Here is a 21,699-nt window from a genome sequence, read left to right as displayed (position 1 = left end):
CTCTGGCTCTGAGTGTCACCTCTCCCGTTGGAGGAGGGGAGACCCTGCGGGGCAGACACTGCCTAATATTGGACTTTCAATCTCCCGTGCCTCATGGGCTGGTGCCTCATGCAAATTGGCCACTCAGTTTGAGAAATGAAGGAGGCAAAATGAGAAGAAAGACCTGCTAGGGGAGATACTCAAAATAATTACCAGCCCTGTCAGCCAGGACATGCCCTGGAGCAGAGACATCAACCAGAACCCAGTGGGTCGGAGTCAGCCCTCCTGGTGCTTGGCTGTGGAATCTCAGCCCTGTGGCTTTCTTCCCCACTGGTGCCAAGGAGTCTATTGTCTCTCCTCTCTTTGATCACTGGTTTTGGATTTTGTTCTTATTCAATTCTCTGGTTTTTCTCCTGTGGCCCAGATGATCAGTCATCCTGATTCTTGCTCGCAGCATCCTTTCCGTGAACAACTCGTGACTAAGAAAGAATATCAGGGTCTGCTCAGAGCAATGGTTAAGAAAAAAGTTTGACAACAATATATACCTATTTTAAAAACAAACAAACAGTAAAAGAAACAGATGTTGCAAGGTGGTGCTCAGAGCCTGAGCCAGAGGGATCCGGACTTAATCCCGGTGCTGCCACTCCCAACTGTTCACCCCTGGGCGGGGTACTTAACTTCTCTGAGTCTCGGTTACCTAAGTCATAGGTTAGTGTGAGGGTTAAATGAGATTGTTTTGCACACTGCCTGGGCCATAGAAAATGCTCAACAAATGTAGGCTCTTAGTATCATCACGGACCAGGGACGGGGAACTTAGTCTTGCTCTCTACCGTTATTCCTAGAAGCTGCAGAGTATCTGGTGCTCAGTAAATATGCGTTGAACGAATGAAAATGTCTTTTTGGGGGAAAAGGTACTTGCTGCTTAGTAAAGAATGAGAGGAGGTTGGTTATAATACCTTTTTTAAAAAAATTTGTTGAGGTCATATTGGCTTATAACATCGTGTAATTTCAGGTGTACATTATTATATGTCAGTTTCTGTAGAGACTGCATCATGCTCACCACCAATAGTCTAGTTTTTATCTGTCACCACACAATTGTACCCCTTTACTGCTTTTACCCTCCCCCGACTCCCTTCTCCTCTGGTAACCACTAACCGCTTCTCCTTATCTGTGTGTTTATCTTCCACATATGAGTGAAATCATGCAGTGTTTGTCTTTCTCTGTCTGACTTACTTTGCTTAGCACAATAACTTCAAGGTCCACCCATGTCGCAAATGGTTTGATTTTGTCTTATTTTTTATGGCTGAGTAGTATTCCATTGTATGTATATACCACATTTTCTTCATCTTTTCATCAGTTGATGGGCACTTGGTTTGCTTCCACATCTTGGCTGTTGTGAATAATGCTGTGATGAACATAGGGTTGTATAAGTCTCTTTGAATTGTTGATTTCCTGTTCTTTGGATAAATACCCGGTAGTAATACCTTTTCTCTGAACAGATTCAATCGCTGCTGACCACTCCACTCACCCTCCATTCAGCCAAGATCAATTGTTTTAAAGAATCAGGGAATCTGCCAGGTTCATCTGCATCTCCCAGTTCTCAGGCCCGCCCCAGGAGCTAAGAAGTTATGGAGCTGAAGGTGAGGAGGGGCGCAGAGGGGGCAGTGGCTTTGGCAGCAGGTAGAGGTGGTTTGAAACCCAGCTCTGCTCCTTGCTAGCTGAGATCCTGACAAAGTGACTTTACTACCTGAACCTCTGTTTTCCATCTTAAAATGAAATCAAGCCTTATGGGGTGATGTAAGTCTTCCAAGTCTGGCCCCCGTGGGCGGTCAATAGATGCTGTTGCCTTTCCTTGCACAGATGATGAAATTGCAGCCCAGAAATCTAAAGGGGGCGCTTAGAGACACAGTACTTCCTCCACAGTGTGGGCTTTTAGAGTATTAAGCAAAATAATTTAAACCAGCTTTATTGTACATCTGAATGACCTGAAGCCTTGGTAAAATACAGCTTGTTGGGGGCTGGCCCGGTAGCATAGTGGTTAAGTTCACGTGCTCCACTTCCACAGTCTGGGTATTGTGGGTTTGTATCCGGGGTGTGGACCTATGTGCTGTTTGTGAAGCCACGCTGTGGCAGTGTCCCACATACAAAAAGTAGAGAAGGATTGTCACAAATGTTAGCTCAGAGCCAGACTTCCTCACTAAAAAAAAAAAAAAAAAACCAGATTCTTGCCCCCACCTCCAGAGTTTCTGACTCAGTAGGTCTGAGGTGACGCCCAAGAATTTGCATTTCTAACAAGCTCCCTGCTGGTGGTGGTGGTCCTGGGACCACACTCTGAAAGCCATTAATATAAAGGCTGAGATGCCAGGGAAATGGGCACCCAGAAAGCCTAAAGGAGAAGGATAAAATACAGATAGACTATCAAGTTTTCAGGATGTCTGTATCTAAAGCCGCGTCCAAGAAAACAGAATACACCACATGCTTTGTAAAAGAAATACATGTTTATAATATGGAGAGCTGACAGCATTGATTGGAAATAAAGCCATCCCCAAACAAATCCATTTATTCAGGAAATAAATGAAAGAGAGAGCCTATGAAATGGATTGATTGTGAGGAACTATAATCATTCATCCTGTTTCTAGCTTTTGATGGCAAGAGTGGGGATTCCTGGAGGGAGGAAGCTTTTTCTGCTTGATGGCCCCGGCTCCAGTGAGGATGGAAAAGATGCTGCTTCTTCCCCCTTTTCCTCGTCCTGGCCTTGTGAGAATCACAGCTTCTTGAGATCAGAGCTGCCGCAGCCAGCTTTTCTCCAAGAAACCTGAGGCCCGTAGAAGGCATGTCTTCTTGGGGAATGTCTCTGACCATAATTGGCTGCTGTGTGTGAGGGACACCTAGAGTGGCATAATTAGCCCACCTCCGTGCTTCTCACCCCGGGCTGCACTCTAGAGTCACCTGGGGAGCTGACAAGGGTACAGATGCCTGAGTCCTACCTCGACACAGAGCCTCTGAGGGTGGAGGACATTTGTTTGCTTTTAAGTTCTGCAGGGGATTCCGATGTGCATTCATGGCTGAGGATCCCTGCCGGCAGCTTGTCATGACATCTCCCTGGATTTGTCCTCCTGTTCCCTTGCCTCTTACTCTGTGTTTTTCTGCGTTTCCTGTGACAGTTCTTCAGAGCCTGGTTCAGCTGATGGTTTGCTGACAGAGTCTCTCTTTGACCAAACTTTAGTGAGGCTCCTCTGGAGCCCTCTTCTCAATTAGGCCTTGACTTTTGGGCTTCTGTGTCCATCTTTGCATCATCCAATTTTAGCAAGAATCCTGCTAAGTTGGTTTAGCCAGAATCCCCCACCCTCCATATCTGATTGGCTCCTCATCCTCTACTAACCCCCGGGTGATGTCTGATCATTCTGGGCTGTCTTCAGCAAGAATCCTGTGAGGTCTGTTTAGTCAGAATCCCCTCCTTACCCCTGATGTTTCTTCTCAGTAATTTTCCATCCTCTGACCCTTATCCTGCTCCTTAAATTCCCACTTTTTCTTGTATTTGGAGTTGAGCCCAATATCTCTCCCTTACTATAAAACCCCATTGTGCAGGCCCTATACCTATCTCAATGGTCTTGAATAAAGTTTACCTTAGCATTTTAGTAAGTGTCATGAACAGCGTCTTCTTGAACGTTGCTCAGCTGAGAGGCCTCTCTGGCTTGACAGTGCCTCCTCTCGACACAGCATTTTCCAATCTGTGGTCCCAGAAACACTAGTCTCCCCTGAGATATTAAGAGAAGTTCTCTGAATAAGAGAGGGAAAGGGGGAGAAAGAGAGTTCTGTGGTCAACAATTTTTGGAGGATGTTGGAGAAAAGAAATTTAAAAGTTCTTTTTTTGCAGGATATTTATCAGAGTTTTATTATATTAGTATGAATTCCCACTTTATTTTTCAGGGAACACCACTCACATCTCAGCACGTAGATTTATATCATGGCTTTGGAATCATTCAATCCAGCTTCCCGGACCAGTTCTGCCACTAACCAGGTGCCTCTGGAAAGTCCTCCTCTGCTTCATCAAGTGTGAAGTGGGGACAAAGATAATCCCACTTTAGGGCATTGTTGGGAGGATTAAATGAGCTAAGTGCTTATCTTAGTGACCTTGGAAAGGGGGTGAAGTTCAGACACGACAGAGTAACTGACCAAGCTCACTCCTGGGCACAAGCGACAGCTGGTGTGGAAATACCACCACAGACTCAAGTTTTTATGATTTGATTTGTCTTTTACTCAAGATCTGCACTGAGAAGAAATGAGGAGACTTCAAGCCATAAGATGGGGACTGCCATTGTTAGTTTTTTAAATCGATGTAAAATTCATGTAATATAAAATTAACCATTTTAAAGTACACAATTCAGTGACATTTGGTATATTCACTAGTTGTACAACCATAACTACTAGATTGTTCCAAAACTTTTTCATCACCTCAAAGAGAAACCCAGTACCCAGTCAGTCCCCACTGGGGAATACATCCACCCAGCCCCTGGCAGCTACTAATCTTCTGTCTCTGTGGATTTACCAATTCTGTTTCATATAAATAGAATCATATAGTATGTGACTTTTTGTGTCTTCCTTCTTTCACTTACCATAATATTTTCAAGGTTCATCCATGTTGTAGCATGTATCAGTACTTCATTCCTTTGTATAGCTGAATAATATTCCATTGTATGGTCATACCACATTTTGTTTATCCATTCATCTGTTCATGGACATATGGATTGTTTCTACTTTTTTGGTGATTTTGAAAAGTGATGTACAAGTTTTTGTTTGAATATCTGTTTTTAGTTCTTTTGGACATATACCTAAGAGTGGAATGCAGAGTCATGTGGTAACTTTATGTTTAACTTTTTGAGGAACTGCCAAACTGTTTTCCACAGTGGCTGCCCCATTTTTTATTCCCACCAACAATGTACGAGGTTTCCAATTTCTCCATATCCTTACTAGCACTTACTATTGTCCGTATATTTGACTATGACCATCCTAGTAGGTGTGAAGTGGTATCTCATTGTGGTTTTTATTTACATTTCCCTAATGGCTAATGATGTTGAGCACTCCCTTCAGTTCTTAACATGTCAATCTGGTGAGTTTTCTTCCTTTCAGGAACTGCTTTGGGATCCACAGGGAAGGGGGGGCCTTGTATCACAAGGAACCAGACATTAAAATCCATTCTGTTTGAAATGGAATTAAAACATACACTTTAAAGAGCGCTGCGAGCCGCATAAAAATGGCAAAGTAGATATCTGAAAAGAGATTCAGATATACCTTCAAAAAGAAAGAGAGTCACAGTATTCACTTAGAAGGACAAAGAGAATGATGAAACTGAGGGTCTCTTCTGAGTTGAGATTTGTAACCTTTAAAATACCTGACGCAAGTTCCATTGGTCCTGGGCTTGTTGAGCCTCTTCAAAGTTTCCTGGAGATCTCTGGAATTCCTGTAGAGGTGAGGAGCTGCTTTGTAGGGGTCTGATCCTGTGTTGGCAAGTGAGGGAAAGACTTTCAAGCTCTTTATATGCTAGACCAGAAACCAGAATTGGCCTGATGGTGGGAGTAGGGGGTGGAATAAGTTTAAGGGGGAGCAAATAGACGTCTCCCTGGATTGGAGGCAGGAGGCACCCATTCGAAATTTCTCTCTCCTCCTTCCCTTTCTCTCCATTGCCACCTTCAGAAATGTTCTGAAGAATAGATTTTTGGAGGTAAATAAGTAAGTGTGAGGAATGAGGCAAATCTAATTGGCTCTCAAAGCTTTTAAACTGGATCTTGTTAACCAGTAGGGCAGACACCAAAAGTAGAAGGCTTTTTGAAAATGTGGAAGCAACCCAAGTGCCCATCAACTGAAGAATGGATAAGGAAGACGTGGTATATATATATGCAATGGAATACTACTCAGCCATAAAAAAAGACAAAATTGTGCCATTGCAACAACTTGGATGGACCTTGAGAGTATTATGTTAAGCAAAATAAGCCAGAGAAAGACAAACACCATATGATCTCTATGTGGGAGATAAACAAACATACGGGTAAGGAGAACAGATTGGTGGTTGCCAGAGGAGAAAAGGGTGGGAGGAGGGCGAAAGGGGTAAAGAGGCATATATGTATGGCGATGGATAAAAACTAGACTATTGGTGGTGAACACGATGTAGTCTATACAGAAACTGATCTATAATAATGTACACCTGAAATTACATAATGTTATAAACCAGTATGACTTCAATAAAATAATTAAAAAAAAAAGAGTAGAAGGCTTTTTGTAAAATATAGTTCAGAAATGTTCAGAAAAGGGCCTGATAAAAAAGGTAATTAAAATATTATTTTTACTTTTTTGAGGAGGTAATACATTCACATGGTTTAAACTTCAAAGATTATGATAAGTAAAACACTGAAATGTCTCCTTCCCTCCCTGTCAGTCTCCTCAGTTCTTGCTCTTCTAAGCAAGTTACTGCTATCGTTCGTGTCTGGTATAGCATTTCAACGTGGTTTTTTTTTTCTTTTTTTTTTTGTGAGGAGATCAGCCCTGAGCTAACATCTGCCAATCCTCCTCTTTTTCCTGAGGAAGACTGGCCCTGGGCTAACACCCATGCCCATCTTCCTCCACTTTATATGGGACGCCGCCACAGCATGGCTTGCCAAGCGGTGTGTCGGTGAGCGCCCAGGATCCGGACCGGCGAACCCCGGGCTGCCGCAGCGGGGTGTGTGCACTTAACCGCTTGCGCCACCGGGCAGGCCCCCCCCAACATGATTTCTGAATGTGTGTACAAGCCAATAAAGACTGTATTTCCCTCCTGTTTTGCGAGAGGTTGATGATTATTACTCCCTGTTCTGCACCTCGCGTTTTCACTCAACAATATAATCTCTTCAGAGCTCAGATGCAGTTTCTGTCATACTTATCCTTATTGTTGTTGTTGTTAAAATATCACCTCTACCTCGACACTTTGTGGCTCTTTCTGACTTCTTGTCAGGTCTGATTAGATTGTCATTACTTTTATCTAATAATGCGGCTGAGGACTCGCGCTCACGAGGAGCAGAAGTGTCACGGCTGGCTTTCTCTTGCTGTTTGCTATGCTTGCATCATTATTATCATCATCTGCAATCTGTCATTTCTTGGCAACATGCGCCATTAAGGTGCCCAAAGAACCTCTAACAGGAAGATTTGGCGAGTCACGGAGGTTGGAGAGGGCTTCCCCAGGGAGCGAGGTGTGACTAGGTGGAGAAAGGAGGGAAAAGCATTCCAGGCAGAGGGCACAGAGTGTGCAACAACTCTGAAGAGGCAAGAACCAGGAGCTGAGAGAAGGCTGGTGAAGCTGGAAAGAGGAGAGCAAGGGGGTGTGGTGTGAGGGAGGAGCTGGGAGGTGAGCAAGGGCCAGACCAGGCAGGGCCTTGTTGATGACTTTGGTTTCTATCCTAAGAGCAATGGAAAGCCACACAACGGTTTAAATGGAAGGTTCTGTTTTGTCTGATTATTATTACAAGATGCTATGGGAGAATAGGAGTGGAGGTGATGACTGCCTGGTGTAGGGTGAGCCAGGAAAGATGTCTTGGAGGAGCTGAGGGAGCTCCTTTTCCCACAGAGGGAGCGATGTGCTGACCAATTGGGAGTCACAGTTCACTTTCCTAAGGAAAGGATGACTGTCAGACTATCACTTCAGAGACTGTTCCCTGAAACTCCTTATTAGAGGGGAGGGCCACAGGGCATGGAGCAGGGGAGTTGCACCTCCCAGATCACCAGCTCAGCTATGAGCTGGGCCATTAGCAATAGGTCCTTAGTGATTGCTAAAGGACCAAAGTTTGTGGACGATTTACTTCCTTTATAAACGGGTGTATACGCAAAGATACCCGTATAACAATTGCACCCTTACACAGTGGTTTCCCCTCCATCTTTTCAGAATAAGAGACAAAGGGGGTGAGATTAGAACTTTCAGAGACTGTGCATAATTCGTAGACTTTTAGATTTGCTGAGTCCACAAGGAGCAATCTTTCTGCTGAGACATTGGTATTTAATTGTGTCAACTGCATTTAGGGTTTGTGAATCCTGATGTTGTAGGAAGTTTTATCTGCTTTTAAATTCGATTTTATTCTAAAATGTAACCAGTGGATAATATTTAGTAAGGTAGAAGGTAAGCACAGCTGGTGACCAAGGGAGAGAGTGGAGCATCTGTATGATAGCACTGATCTTGCAAGTGAAGGTCGTTGCCTTCTGTGTAGCAGCCCACACATAGTTGACAACCAAGTTACTCCAGGTGGCCCTAGGACTGGTCATTAGGAGACCGACTTCTTGGTCCACTTCTGCCCTGCCCTTGGACGAATTTCCTCTGAGCTCCAGGTCTCAAGGACTCAGTGGAAGTTGGCGACTACGGATACAAGTTTTGGTAAAATGGCCATTAAAATGCCGCCAACGCTAGGTGGCGCCAGTGCCTAGCTGATCTGCGCCTGGACAGCGGAATCACCCTGGCAACAAGGGTCCCGGGCTGAATCTGTACCGCAGAGGAGCAGCCCTTAGTGGGCAAATGTTGATGACGGATGCCTTCAGTCTGCTGCGACACGCCCCACATGTCCCCCACACGCTCCCAGCCTGCATCCCCACGCGCCCCCCAACTCCCCCCTCGCCTCCCACACGGCCCCATACATCCCAGCACCCCTGACACGTTCCCGACACGCCCTCATAAACCCCCACACCTCCCACGTTCCCACATGTCCTGACTCTCCTCGACACGCCCCTCATGCCCTAACACGCCCCCATGTGGACCCCGCGTCCCCCCATGCGCCCCTCCCCACCACCCTTCGTTCACTTCTGACCTGTCCCACCAGGCCACTGGGGCAGTGTGGCAGGTCACTCTGGTAGTGAGTTTGTCCTTGGGAGGGGTGCCTATGTCCTGCCGCCAGAGTCAGCCTGGGCTATCCTGAAAACAGCCCCCCAATTCCAGATCTCTTGTTCCTTCTGGTTTTGGGTTGTGTCTGTGGGCTTTGCCTGTTTCCAGTGTGGCTCAGCTCTCCAGTTCAGAAGGTGAGTAGCCCAAAGGCATGACCCTGGGCTTCTAAGTGTCCATTTGACCCCATGCCCTTCACACATCCTGCAGTTCCCTACTGTCAGGTGCCCTTTATCTGTGTGACTTTGTGACCTTGGGCAGGCTGGTTAGCCTCCCTGGGCCTCCTCTGGAGTATTAATACTTCCACTTTGCTGTGAGGATTTACTGAGGTAATATATATGAAAGGGCCCTTCTCAGTGCCTGGCCCAGAGGAGAAATCAATGTCTATCACTCACTCATTCATTCATTCATTCATTCAATTTATGCCAGTTTATAAGCTATTCACACTCTCTCTCCAGGGTGTGGAGGGAAGGTGCCATCCCACTAGACTTCTCTTTGGTGCTGGGTGAGGTTTTGATACCTCACTGCAGAGAGGGTCACTGCTTCTTCCTCCATGAGTTGGGTTTCATGTAAGATGCCGCTGTGGCCTTAGTTGCTAAGAGTTGTGTTTGGCTTGGCAATATGGGGGGCTTTCTTGACCTGGATACTGCTTTTCCTCTGATTTCAGTTGTGGGTTTGGGCCATGCAGCCATTGGGGGGCAGTGTCTTATTGGCTAGAAGGTTGTTCTGTTTTCAGACCCCATTAGCACGCAGTTGGTAGTATGGCAGGTCAAAGGGGCAGGCCAGAGTTCCCAAGCTGCTGAGACCGAACTATGAGAGTTTGCTCAATGGGAGACGGCTGATTCTCAGCCTGGTTGGTTTCAGAGCTGCAAATAATATCAGTAATTCATCTTGACCTTCAAGTGGAATCTGCTCTCTGTAACAGAACATGGATTTGGGCCAGAGGAGTCCTCAGTTGGCCAAATAAAATCAAGCTGCTGCGCATCTTGGGGCAGAGGTTAGAAGAGAGCCCCTGACTGGGGGGGTTCTTGGTCTTTGGTGGGTGGCGGGGCTTGGCTGCCCCAGGGCTGCAGTCACAGTGGGTCTCCCTAGCAGAGATGGAAACCCCAGCTCCTTACCCGGGACCTTTATGCTGGAGAGCACCCTTGAGTTCCCAGAAGGGGAGATCCAGGGGCATGTCTAGAGCCACCATTTAAGACCTTGGCTGGGAGGGTCCAAAGAGACAGGCTTGTGAGGGCTCTTAGCCAGGCGTGTGGCCTATAAGAGCTAATCAGGCAGACTCACTGCCTTTCTTCTCTACTCCCTGCTTTTCTTTGAGATCGGGCACTGCAGAAGAATTGTTTCTCCTGGAGAGGGCCTGAGAAGATCTGTGTGTGAGGGACAAAAGGGCTCTCCCGCAGGTTTGATGGAGAGCATCCTGAGTCAGGAGCCACGAGACCTTCACCCCATTCCTTGCATATTCTTTTCCAGGTGATGTGATTGTGAGGAGGTCACAGAGCCACTGAGTCTTGGTTTGGGCTGTCTACTGCCCAAGGCTTCGTGGTTCCTAAATTCCTTGCCAGCCCTAAGAATCTAATGGTGGAAGGAATAACTGGCCCACACTGCACGATGTGACTGGGGTGGCTCAGCACAGCCCAGCATCCCTGCTGGGAAAATAAAATAACTCAAGCTTCTGCTAAACTGTAGTCTTCATAGGCAGAGTAAGGAGAATGTCTACCATGAGGGCTACCTGCTTCTCGGCTTGCCAGCTCCAAACCTATGGGTGATAACATGTTTGGAGAGTGCTGATTGTCATATTAAATGGTGCACATTAGAGTTCTCTAGAAAGTTTTTAAAAAAAATCAGTGTCCGGGCACCATAGACCTGTTAAATTATAAGCTCTGGGGCAGCCAGCATTGAAATTCCCTGTGGAGTTACTTTCCTGCTTGCAAATAGCACATATTTAGTGTCCCAGGTCCCCCTGCTTTCCATGTCCCCCAGAAAGGGCTTTCCACCCTTTCTCACCACTTTGGGTAGCTCCACCTTGTGTATTTAGGGTATTGAGTTGATCTGACCTGTTGGAGCACGCCCACACTTTTTTGTCATGTAACATTTTAGGCTTTTTAATGCCTGGCTACTCACAGTGTGGTTCCTGGGTCAGCAGCAGCAGCATCACAGGAGCTGGTTAGACGTGCCACACCAAACCCACCTCCTGAATCAGAATCCGTGTTTTCCCAAGGTAGCTCTTGTGCATATTAAAGTCTAAGAAGCACTGGTTTAAAAGAGCATTCTTCTCTCTCACATATTTTTTTAGGGAAAAATTTCAATTCTTTTAGTCATAGCCCAACCTCGGTTAGGGAGCAGAGTTCTGAGGAGCCTCCCTGGAGGTGAGGGGGTGGCGGTGGGCATGTGATGCTTCTCCATGGTGCCTATCGTGTGTCCCACTTCAGGAATTCTGGGCTCTGGTGACTGTGTGTGCTTTAGGGCAACTCCTCTAGGTCCACGTTTTTGTTATTCATACAACACATTTTCATCACTGAAGGTGGCCTTTGCAGGTCTCTTCTTTGCAATTTTAGTCCTCTGATGAGTACATTTTTCATCTTTGAATCTCTGTCTCTCTGACAATGCCTGGCACATGGTAGGTACTCAAATTATGTTTCCTGAATGGATTCTCCATCACTCATCATGAACAATGTGACATGAGTAATTGATTCAAGGAGCATAGAAATTAATTGGGTCACCCAATAACAGTTAATATAAATTTGGTGAGCTGGAAGAGAGAGAAAAATTGACTAAGTCAGTACAATTTTCTTTCTCATGGGCTGTCAGTGTCTTCATTTTCTAGGGGAAACCAGTGGGTAGCTCCCTTCCTGGCAGGTACAGTCTCATCAGAACCTCAAAGACAAGTGGACGCGTTGTGCTTTGAAACTGGGTTTGCAGACCCTTTTCCGGAGCTGGTCTCCTGTGTGTATTTTGTTGCAGTCGTATTAGAGAAGAGTGGAGAATTAAGAATCCTGTGAAGGATGCTTCTCCACAATCCACCTCTTTTCATTCCTTCTTCTGTCCAGCATGGGGGAGATGAACGGATGGTGGGTGTTCTGAGAGTTGCCCTTGGCATAATGGTTCCCCTCTGCCCCCAGCCAAGAAAAAGTGCCCCCTGCTTGGTGAAATCCTTTTCATCCTCTAAAGCCCATTGCAGGTGTCACCTTCTCTGAAAATCCTCCTCCAATCATCATCCCCTGCAAACCCAACCTTTCCTCCCAACCTTCCCAGTCTGTTGGGATTAGCGCTTGTTGTCTACGTTCCTTGTTCTGGTCAGAGCTTATTGAAGGCAGGGAGGATGCCTTTTCTCTTGGAGTTCGGAAAAGGGCAAATGTAGTCCTACCACCTGTCCACCTTCCTTAAGTGTCCTGTGCTCTCCCTCCTTGCCTGTCTGAATCCAAGGCACCTTGGAATCATAGAGAGGGTGCTTGCTGGAAGGCCTCCAGCCTAGGCAGCATCTGAGTGCTCATCTTTCCCTTCCTCAAGCCTGTTATCCAGACTTGGTATTTCCTTGAGCCTTTGCTCATTTCACACAGACTAGTTCACAAAAATGTTAGAAGGACTCCAAGTCAGGTCCATTGCAAAGAGTTTCTAACAAAAGCCTATGGGATCAGATTATGAAAGGACTCCTCTCTCACCACATGGAGCGCCCAGGGCAACCAGCGACCCTTGTCTCTAATGATAGCCTAGATGTGGCTGGAAAGTGTGGACATATATTCCCTGATGTGGGTGTCAGGCCCCTCTATTTATTTTATAAAATATATGTCTTTCTGTAAATTATAGGCATGTATTTCCTCTGCATAAATACTCTAGGGTAGACAAAGAGAATTGTGAGTCAGCCAAATGGACCTGCACAAGCAGCAAGTGCACTAAGAACCAGCCCGCTGGTTGCTGTGGGGTCAGCAGCATGATGAGTAGAAAGAGGCTGCACACCGGGCTGCAAGTTGGGGAACTGGCCCGACGTCCTCAGAGAGCTGACTTGGCATTTTTAAGAAATTTTTATTGACATACAGTTGTCATGTAACATTATATTAGTTTCAGGTATACAATAGTTTTTTTTTTTTTTTTCATGTGATGAGAACTTTTAAGATCTACTCTCTTAGCAACTCTCAAATATACAATATTATTAACTGTAGTCACCATGTCGTACATTACATCCCCAGGACTTATTTATCTTCTAAATGGAAGTTTGTACCTTTTGACCCCCTTCACCCATTTTGTCTACCACTCCCGCCACCCCGCCTCTGGCAACCATCAATCTGTTCTCTGTATCTATGAGTTCATTTTTGTTTTTGTTTTTAGATTCCACATATAAGTGAAATCATAGAGTATTTCTCTTTCTCTGTCTGACTTATTTCACTTATCGTAATGTCCTCAAAGTCCATCCATGTTGTCCCAAATGGCAGGATTTTCTTCTTTTTTATGGCTGAATAGTATTCGTGTGTATGTGTGGGTGTATATTTATATGTGTATTATATATATACACACACATATATATATATTTTTCTTTATCCAAATGGACACTTAGGTTGTCTCCACATCTTGGTTATTATAAACAATGCTGCAGTGAACATAGGGGTGCAAATATCTTTTTGAGGTAGTGTTTTCATTTCCTTTGGATATATACCCAGAAGTAGAATTGCTGGATCATATAGTGTAGTTCTAGTCTTAATTTTTGGGGAGAAACCTTGACACTGTTTTCCATGGTGGCTGCACCAATTTACATTCCCATGACTTGGCGTTCTTTATCCCCCATCTCCTGGCAGATGAATCCTCTGGATGGCCCCTTAATTGTATCGTGATGCTAGTAAAGCTTAGTGAAGAAAATAGCAAAATGAGGTGGGGCGTGAGGGAGGAGGGGGCAGTTTCTGGGGAGCAGTGAAGAGGAGGGAAGGGGTGGAGAAAAGCAGGGACAGCACCTTTCATTGCTTGTAAGCAAGACGTCCCCTTGTATCTGAGTCTTGCCCAGAGTGCAGTTACTTTTAGGCTCCCCTAGAGTTGGAGGGAATAGTGAAAACCGTTCCCGCTGCAGGACTCTAACTAGGGGGTGTGGGGCTGGAGATAGTCCTCCTGGTAGCGCAGGGTAGGGTAGAGTGAGGTTCTGTTCTGACATGCTGCTTGGTCCGATTCCTGGCCAGGGGTTGGGTAAGCCGAGAGCCAGCAATACTCACTTATGTTTTTCTTATGTCCCTGTGTTTTCTCATTTCCCTTGCTCCTAGTCCAACAAGTAGCCATCTCTGTGTTACTGTCTCGGGAAGATTCATGGCAGGGAGGGAAGCAGAAATGACTAGCAATTCTTTTGACCTTTATGTTCTAAAAGCCTCTGTTTAGGACATTAGAGGGCTTTGCAGAGGGGCTGAAAGGCAGTGGCGAGGGGATTTGTGGGAGCAATATAAAGGTAGTGGGATTTCCCCAGACTGGAAAGGGTTCCTGTTGCTTTGGTAGTGGTGGGTCAGGAGGCAGACCAGGGGAGAAGGAGGGAGGAGCTGTGGCTGCATGAGCAGAAGGGATGCTTGCTGGCTTCCCAGGCATTTCTCCTGGGCAGAACCCCCAGAGAAGCACACTTGACCCAAATGCCCATGGGGACTGGGAAAGTGGTGTAAATGAGTAGAGGGGCCTGCAGATGTCCCCCCGACATGGGTGCTATAGTCGATGCTGTCATAGACCACCCAGATCCCCTGTCAGACTGGAGGACCTATTCCCCAGCTGCCAGGAGCTGCCCCTAGCTGGAGAGACCTACCTGGCACAAGGTCACGCTCCTTTCTGGGGGCAGCCACATCCAATGAGTGGTCAGTGCAGGGCTCCTTTCACCACAGCTAAAGGGCCATTGCAGCTTCAGAGCTCCCTGTGTGGTCGGCCGAGGCCGCTGTTGAGACTGCGTGGTACCCCAGCTTCTCCTTCTGCCCAATTCTGCACCTTTCTCTCTCCTTTCACAGGTGCCAACCCCAAGAGCAATTCCTACTTAACTTCCTGCATGTTAATCTCTGTCTCAGCGTCGGCTTCAGGGGAACCTACTCTATGACAGGTACAGAAAACTATTTCTCTCCCCTGAGAAAAACAAAAGTGCAGAGCGATGATAAGGGGGGGGTGGTGGATGGCAGTGGACATCTGTGGGGCATCCTAGGAACAGGATGAGCTGGAGGACTCAGCCCTCTCTGAAGGGGCTCAGCCCCAGCAGATCAGTGCTGGAGAACATGTGGGTCTAGTGTTTCCACCTCTTACAGGTTCTAAGAGAAGCTGGAAATTTAGATTTTTTTTAAATGTGAAATGTTTTGATTACAAAACAGATCAGCGTGTGGGCCAAAAAGAAAAAGCCTCTGTGGGCCACATTAGCTTGTGGGCTTTTGGTTTGTGGCCTTGGGTCCAGGCAGACAAGGCCACAGGCAGCTTCAAGAAATTCCACCCCCAAATGGCACATGGACAGAGCTGCTTGTGGGGCAGCACACGCCCTGTGGACAGTGGTCAAGGAACACATGGACACCCTGTCCCACTGAGATTCCTGTGGCATGGGCCCAGTGGGGTGGGAGGAAGAGAGTTAGAAATCCCCGGAAAGACTGATGCTCACTGTTCTGCCAGCCCAGTCGGTTGGGGCTGTTAGTCAGAAATCAAGGGGAGTGCCAGGAAATAAAGATAGCAGCATTCTTGCTCACCTGAACACAAGGAGCTCTCCAAAAGCTGAAAGCTGCTCCATTTATGGGAAGCTCCACTCCAATGGAGATAAGTCACTATATATAAAATATCAGAGTTTATTCAATCTTATTCGGTTAGATTTAATTGCATTAATACCACTATTCAATTCTGCCAAAGGTATGTCTAAATTTTTTTTTCTAATAGCACAAAGAGCTCAAGTCTGGATGAGTTTAGAATAATAACCCCTTTAAGAGAATCTGATTGAACGTGTCCCTGCACGCCACCAAGGTCTGGGACATGAAGACTCAAAGTTCATGTTGATGGCATTAAAGAAATGGAAATAAATGATTTCTTTCTTCCTCCCCGACAGTTCATCACCACATCTAGATATTTTTGTAAAGGATTAAAAACTAATCTTAGTCTAACCCTCTGGCTTCAGACAGCCAAGAAAGGCTGCTCTTGAATATCTGTGGCAAGTGCATCTCAAATGAAATGTTTATGTCAGGCTGACATGTACACATGGGGCCTTGTCACTCCAGTCTCCTCCATCAGGTGGAATCTGGTGTAAGGTGGTCCTGACATGGCCCCATCCAAGATCGCTAATTACTGTTGTCCCAAAGTCATGGTCAGTCTTAATTCATCCTTGTGTCTAGTGTCCAGCACAGTGCTCCGCACCGGAAAGGGTCATCATAAACAGAATCCCCTTGGTCACTGAAGCTGGGCCCCTGGCTTAGCATCCTCCTTGATTTCCTTTTCTTCCTTACCATCTGCATCCTTTTACTAAGCCATGAAGTGCGGTGCTTCCATCTGACGGGTTTCTTGGATCTCCTTCCCCAAGCCTTCCCTTCTGGCTGAGGCTTTCCTCATTCTTTACCTGGACCCCTCATCACCACTCACCCTGCTGCAGGTTCTGCTCCCACCTCCACGTGACTGCCAGCTGGTTCTTTCTAGAACGCAAAACAGATCTCGTTACTTTCATGCTTAAGAATTCTAGAAGACACATTACCTTCAGGCTGAAGTCCAAACTTCTCGGCAGAACCCTCAGTGTTTTCCCCACCTAGCTTCACTTCCTGCCGCTCACCACCCTGCTTCTCCCCACCCTCACCCTCCGGGTGACCCTGGACTGCCAGCTGGAGCTGGGAATAGGACCCATCCTCAGAGGCGGTTAGGAGCCGGGGCTCTGCAGTCAGACAGACCAGGTGGTTAAGTCCTGTCACTTACCAGCTGGCGCAACCTGGGCAAGTTAATTATCCTCCTTAAGCCTCCCTATCTCCTTGCCTGTCAACCAGGATTGACATTCATGACAATCCTCATATCAATACCACTCTCTCTAATTGTACCTGCCGTACAGGTTTGTTGTGAGGGTAAAATGAGATTGTGAAAAACTCTTAGCAAAGTGCCGGGCGCAGGGTCAATGGTGAATTAAGACTAGCTGGGCAGAGAGATCTGGAAGGGGGTACGAGAGAGGCTAACACTGGCTGCCCTGGGTGGTAGGACTCTGGAGAACGTTTTTACTTTTTCATTTTATCTTATATTAGAATATGTTAGGATTTCCTATAACACACAGGCCTTATCAAGAAGCAGGTGGGGGCCGGCCCGGTGGCACAAGCAGTTAAGTGCGCGCGCTCTGCTGCGGCAGCCTGGGGTTCGCCGGTTCGGATCCTGGGTGCGCACTGACGCACCGCTTGTTAAGCCATGCTATGGCGGCGTCCCGTATAAAGTAGAGGAAGACGGGCAGAGATGTTAGCCCAGGGCCAGTCTTCCTCAGCAAAAAAGAGGAGGATTGGCATCTGATGTTAGCTCAGGGCTAGTCTTCTTCACCAAAAAAAAAAAAAAAAAAGAACCAGTTGGAACTGATTTCCTCTCTAGAGCCTCCCTAACTCTCCTGGGCAAGCTAGGTCTCCCCTCCCTTATACTTCTGTTAGTGCTTTGTACCTACGTGTGACATAGCTGGCATGGCAGGTGACAGTTCATTTGCCCTCCTGCCTTGCACACTGGACAGCCCCAGAATCCGTGTTTCTGTGGGTCTGTTTCCCCAGGACTCTGTTCAGCACGCAGCATCGAGTATGTGCTCTGTCAGTGCTGGTTCGTTTGACTTGAATGGAAGCCTCTCTTGTTAAGAATCACCAGGGCACTGCATCGCCAGGCTTTGGTATTCTTCTATTTAACGTTTATAACATTTTAGGAAGTACACATTTTCAAGAGATACATTTTCTTCCGTAAATCCACCAAAAGTCAAGCTGTTCATTGTTGTGATGACGTAAGGAGGGCAGGACAGCAGCAAAGAATGCACAGCCAGCTGTGTCTCTCGATGAGCCTTGGGAAGTGACTTCTCTCTCCCTCTCTGTTCCTTGGCCCTCTGCGGGGACTCCTATGTCCAACTAGCCTACTAAGGACTTTCCGTGTTCTTAAACATGCAGCCCGGACCTAGGCCCATCACGATACGAGCTTCTCCCATGGATTCAGCTATTCTCCTTGCTTCCTGAAGAGATCCCCGAAAAGCCCAACTCCCTGAGGGCTCAGCGTCCAGCCTGGTGGGCTCCTCTGAGAGCATAGTTCTGGACTGCGTGTGAGGAGGCCAGGGAGACCCAGGTTTTGGGGCAAGATATACTGATTCTTTCCAAGCAGGACACGTTTTGGTTTTAATCCTTACTCTAGATGGACATTTAAAAAAACTATGTAACTATTTCTTTACTTTGGCAAAAAGGGTATATAGGTATAGTGAGTGAAATTTAATTTCTTTAAAATTTCACTTTTGGGGGCTGGCCCCAAGGGGTAGCGGTTAAGTGCGGGCGCTCCGCTGCTGGCGGCCCTGGTTCAGATCCCGGGTGGGCACCAAAGCACCGCTCGTCAGGCCATGCTGTGGCAGCATCCCATATAAAGTGGAGGAAGATCAGCATGGATGTTAGCCCAGGGCCAGTCTTCCTCAGCAAAAAGAGGAGGATCAGCATGGATGTTAGCACAGGGCTGATCTTCCTCACAGAAATAATAAATAAATAAATAAATAAATAAATAAATAAATAAATAAATAAAATTTCGCTTTGGATTGTCTTAAGATTCAATAAGATTTCTGAAATAAAAATCCTGTACACATATGTGTTAATTGAATACGTATTAAGCTACAACATAGTAAGGTATGTTTAATTCAATTAAGGTATTACAGAGTAAATTCAATTACTGTAAATTCGATTAAGGTGTGACATAATAAAGTATATCAAGTACACCATCTTAAGTGTACAGCTCGATAATTTTAACATAAGTAATCACTTGTCTAACTACCACTCAGATGGAGAAATAGGACATCCCAGAATTCCAGAAGTTTTCCTCATGCCCCTTCCCAATCTATACCCCAAGCCCCAAGATAACCACTAGTCTGACTTCCACTTATAGGTGGTATGAGATATTTAGACTTGAATATGTTTTTCTCCAGAAAGTCTCTTGTCCTCTGCAATTGTTTGTTTTATAGCCAAAATCACGTCTTGTAGGTTTTAAGGCTTTTGTCATTGAGAACCATGTTGCTCTTTCACAACTGTAGGAATAAGTGGTGTTTTGAGGTTCTGAGATTTGAGTGTTCTTTCCAGATTTTATGTGATTATAGCTGAGTTATTATTGATCTGGTCTCTTGGGAATGCTGGCATTCAAGGTTTTTGTGTAGATTATTCAGCTAGATAATCCAAGTTATAAATAATACAAGTAAGCCCCTCTTTTCCACAATGTTTTAATTTTGAAACTTTTTAATTTATTTATTCCTTAAAGAATTTAAGATAACTTATGAAAAAAAATAAAATATATGATAGTGGAAACAAAAAAAAAAATAGATGCAAAGGAAGAAGGAAAGAAAGACAAGGCAGAGAGTAGGCCAAGAGCATTCAGAGGGATAAGCATCATTTTGGAGTTCTTAATATTTTGATTTTCAGATTATAAAGTTGCTTTCATTGCTTATTTAATTATAAACTGTCAATCATCAAGGTAATTGAAACTTGTCTAAAATGGACAGATTGCTTAGATAAAATGTTCTTATAGAAATAAACCAAAGTTTCTCTTTAAGATTCTCAGATGGAAAGTGTTCATAAGGGCATTGATCTTGACTTCCAGTGAATTGTTGAGAAAGATAAATTGATATCTACTTGGGGCATAACTATCTTGCCTAACAAAACGCAACAGACCCCTCTTTACTCCTTGTTGGCAAATTCTAGTCTAAATCTGGAAACATCTCTCAATTAGAATTTCTCGTAGGATGATCTGCGAGATTCTTCCTGCTTGAAAATGTTGCTCCCACACCAGTTGGTTGGGAACAGGTATCACAAGGATGACGAACCATGTCTGTCATCCTCACCAGGCTGTCCACTGCACCTACCATAGTGTCTGGTATGTAACAGGCCTCTAGGGAACACTGTTGGGTGTTGGATGAAGGAATGATCCTCATTCCTTGCACACAAGAGGAGCTGGGAATGATCTGCCCCAGCACATGGCTCTCCTCCCTCGCCTGCCCTGAGAGGTCTGATAAGAGCTCTCCCATCAGCCCGAGCACATCTGTGCACATCTGTTACTAAGTGCATTAACATGCTTCTCATTTTGCTTTTATCACAAAATGTGGTCCATCAGACAGAGTTCTTATGACGTAAGTGCTATTGCCTTAACTTTTGGGGAGAAAAGTCTATTTTTCAAAATACTATACTAAAGCTACATGTAGGAAACCACTGTGGGGTTTTAGTTGCTATAATGGAGAGCCCTCAGACTTTTTATGTGGAACATCCTGTAATCCATTGGGCACACCTTGTCGTCAGAGTAAAAACAATCTTAGAGTTAAATGAAATTGTGGTTGATATGGAGACACTGAAAGTGGGTCCACTTTTGTGAAAACTTTAATGAATGCTTAAACTTGCAGCGGAAACATTTACTTTAAACCCCGCCCTCTCCAACACACACAATTTGTCATAACATAAATCATGGTCAAGATCATGTCTCTCCACCCACCCCTATCGAACAAAACTAAAAGGTCCACCTGTTAAAAACCTGCTTTCATTGTTAAATCTCCGTTTTAAGTAATGAGAGGGTAGAGCATTTCTACTAGGTGCTGTGTTGCATCTGCTGTCCCTATGCCAGTGTGTTCCTAGCAGCTCTCATTGTACAGTAACACAAGTCTCCTGTAGGTGGCTCTACGTCCCTATTTTCTCCTCCTACCCAGCAGTGGCCACAAATTTAAGCTCCAGTCTTAGTTCTATTGGAGCTTGAGCCAGGGGCTTTGAAATGTTAATCTGAACCTCAGGGCCTGGATGTTAGTGGATGCTGCTTATGCAAAAGAGAAGCTATTAGATGTTTAAATGAGGGGGCATTGGAAAGTCCCCTGGTGGGCAGCCCTGCTCTAGTCTCAGCAGAGCTGCAGCCATCATTTCAGTCTGGTTGATGGGAGTGGACCAGACCCAGGTGCCGAGTATCAGACCAGTATTTCCCAACATGTGTTTTTCAAGACACGAATTTGCTAAGGTTCTCAGTGAAAAAATAAGGCACCATAGTTAAATAAATTTGGGTAAGGCTGTATACTGTTTTCTTTGGAGTGTCATAATGCATCTTAGAATTTTAAAAGCTTAGAAAAATTCTACAGGAAAATGATGTGTTTAACTTTGCTTAACTTGGGATTTTATGAACTCAGGACCTACTAATATCAAGTAGAGCCACGTTCTGTGGAATGCACTCCTGGAGGTGATGTCTACGATGTTTCTGAGGGTGGGGGCAAGAAGCTGGGGCCTCTGCACTTTTCTGGGGTGGGAGGAGGGTGTGGCAGAGGCTCCCACCTTTGACAACTCTGCCATAGTCAAGGATCGTGAGAGGGGGTGTGTGTGTGGATTGCCCAACGCATATTGTGGAAACTGCCCAATCCTCCCAAGAATCGGGAAAGGGAAAATCCCATTTATTGGGAGCTTTATCTGTGCCAAGTGCTGCGCTAGATTCTTTTTATGCATAACTAATGTATTCTTCATGGCACATCCTGAGTAGCTAGAATCTGCACTTTCCAAGTAAAAAGAGGCAGGGTCACAGGCTTAAGTTTGCATATTAACAAGTGACAGAGCCCAGCCTTAAACTTGTTGGCTCAAATGCCCTTACTCTGTATTTTGTTTTGATTTTAATACACTGTGCTGGGGAATTATTGAGAGCATTTTAGTAAGGAGGTAATTCGG

This window comes from Diceros bicornis, chromosome 3 (assembly GCF_020826845.1).
Source record: "Diceros bicornis minor isolate mBicDic1 chromosome 3, mDicBic1.mat.cur, whole genome shotgun sequence".
In the NCBI taxonomy this organism is placed as follows: domain Eukaryota; kingdom Metazoa; phylum Chordata; class Mammalia; order Perissodactyla; family Rhinocerotidae; genus Diceros; species Diceros bicornis.
This window is presented reverse-complemented; position numbering follows the sequence as displayed.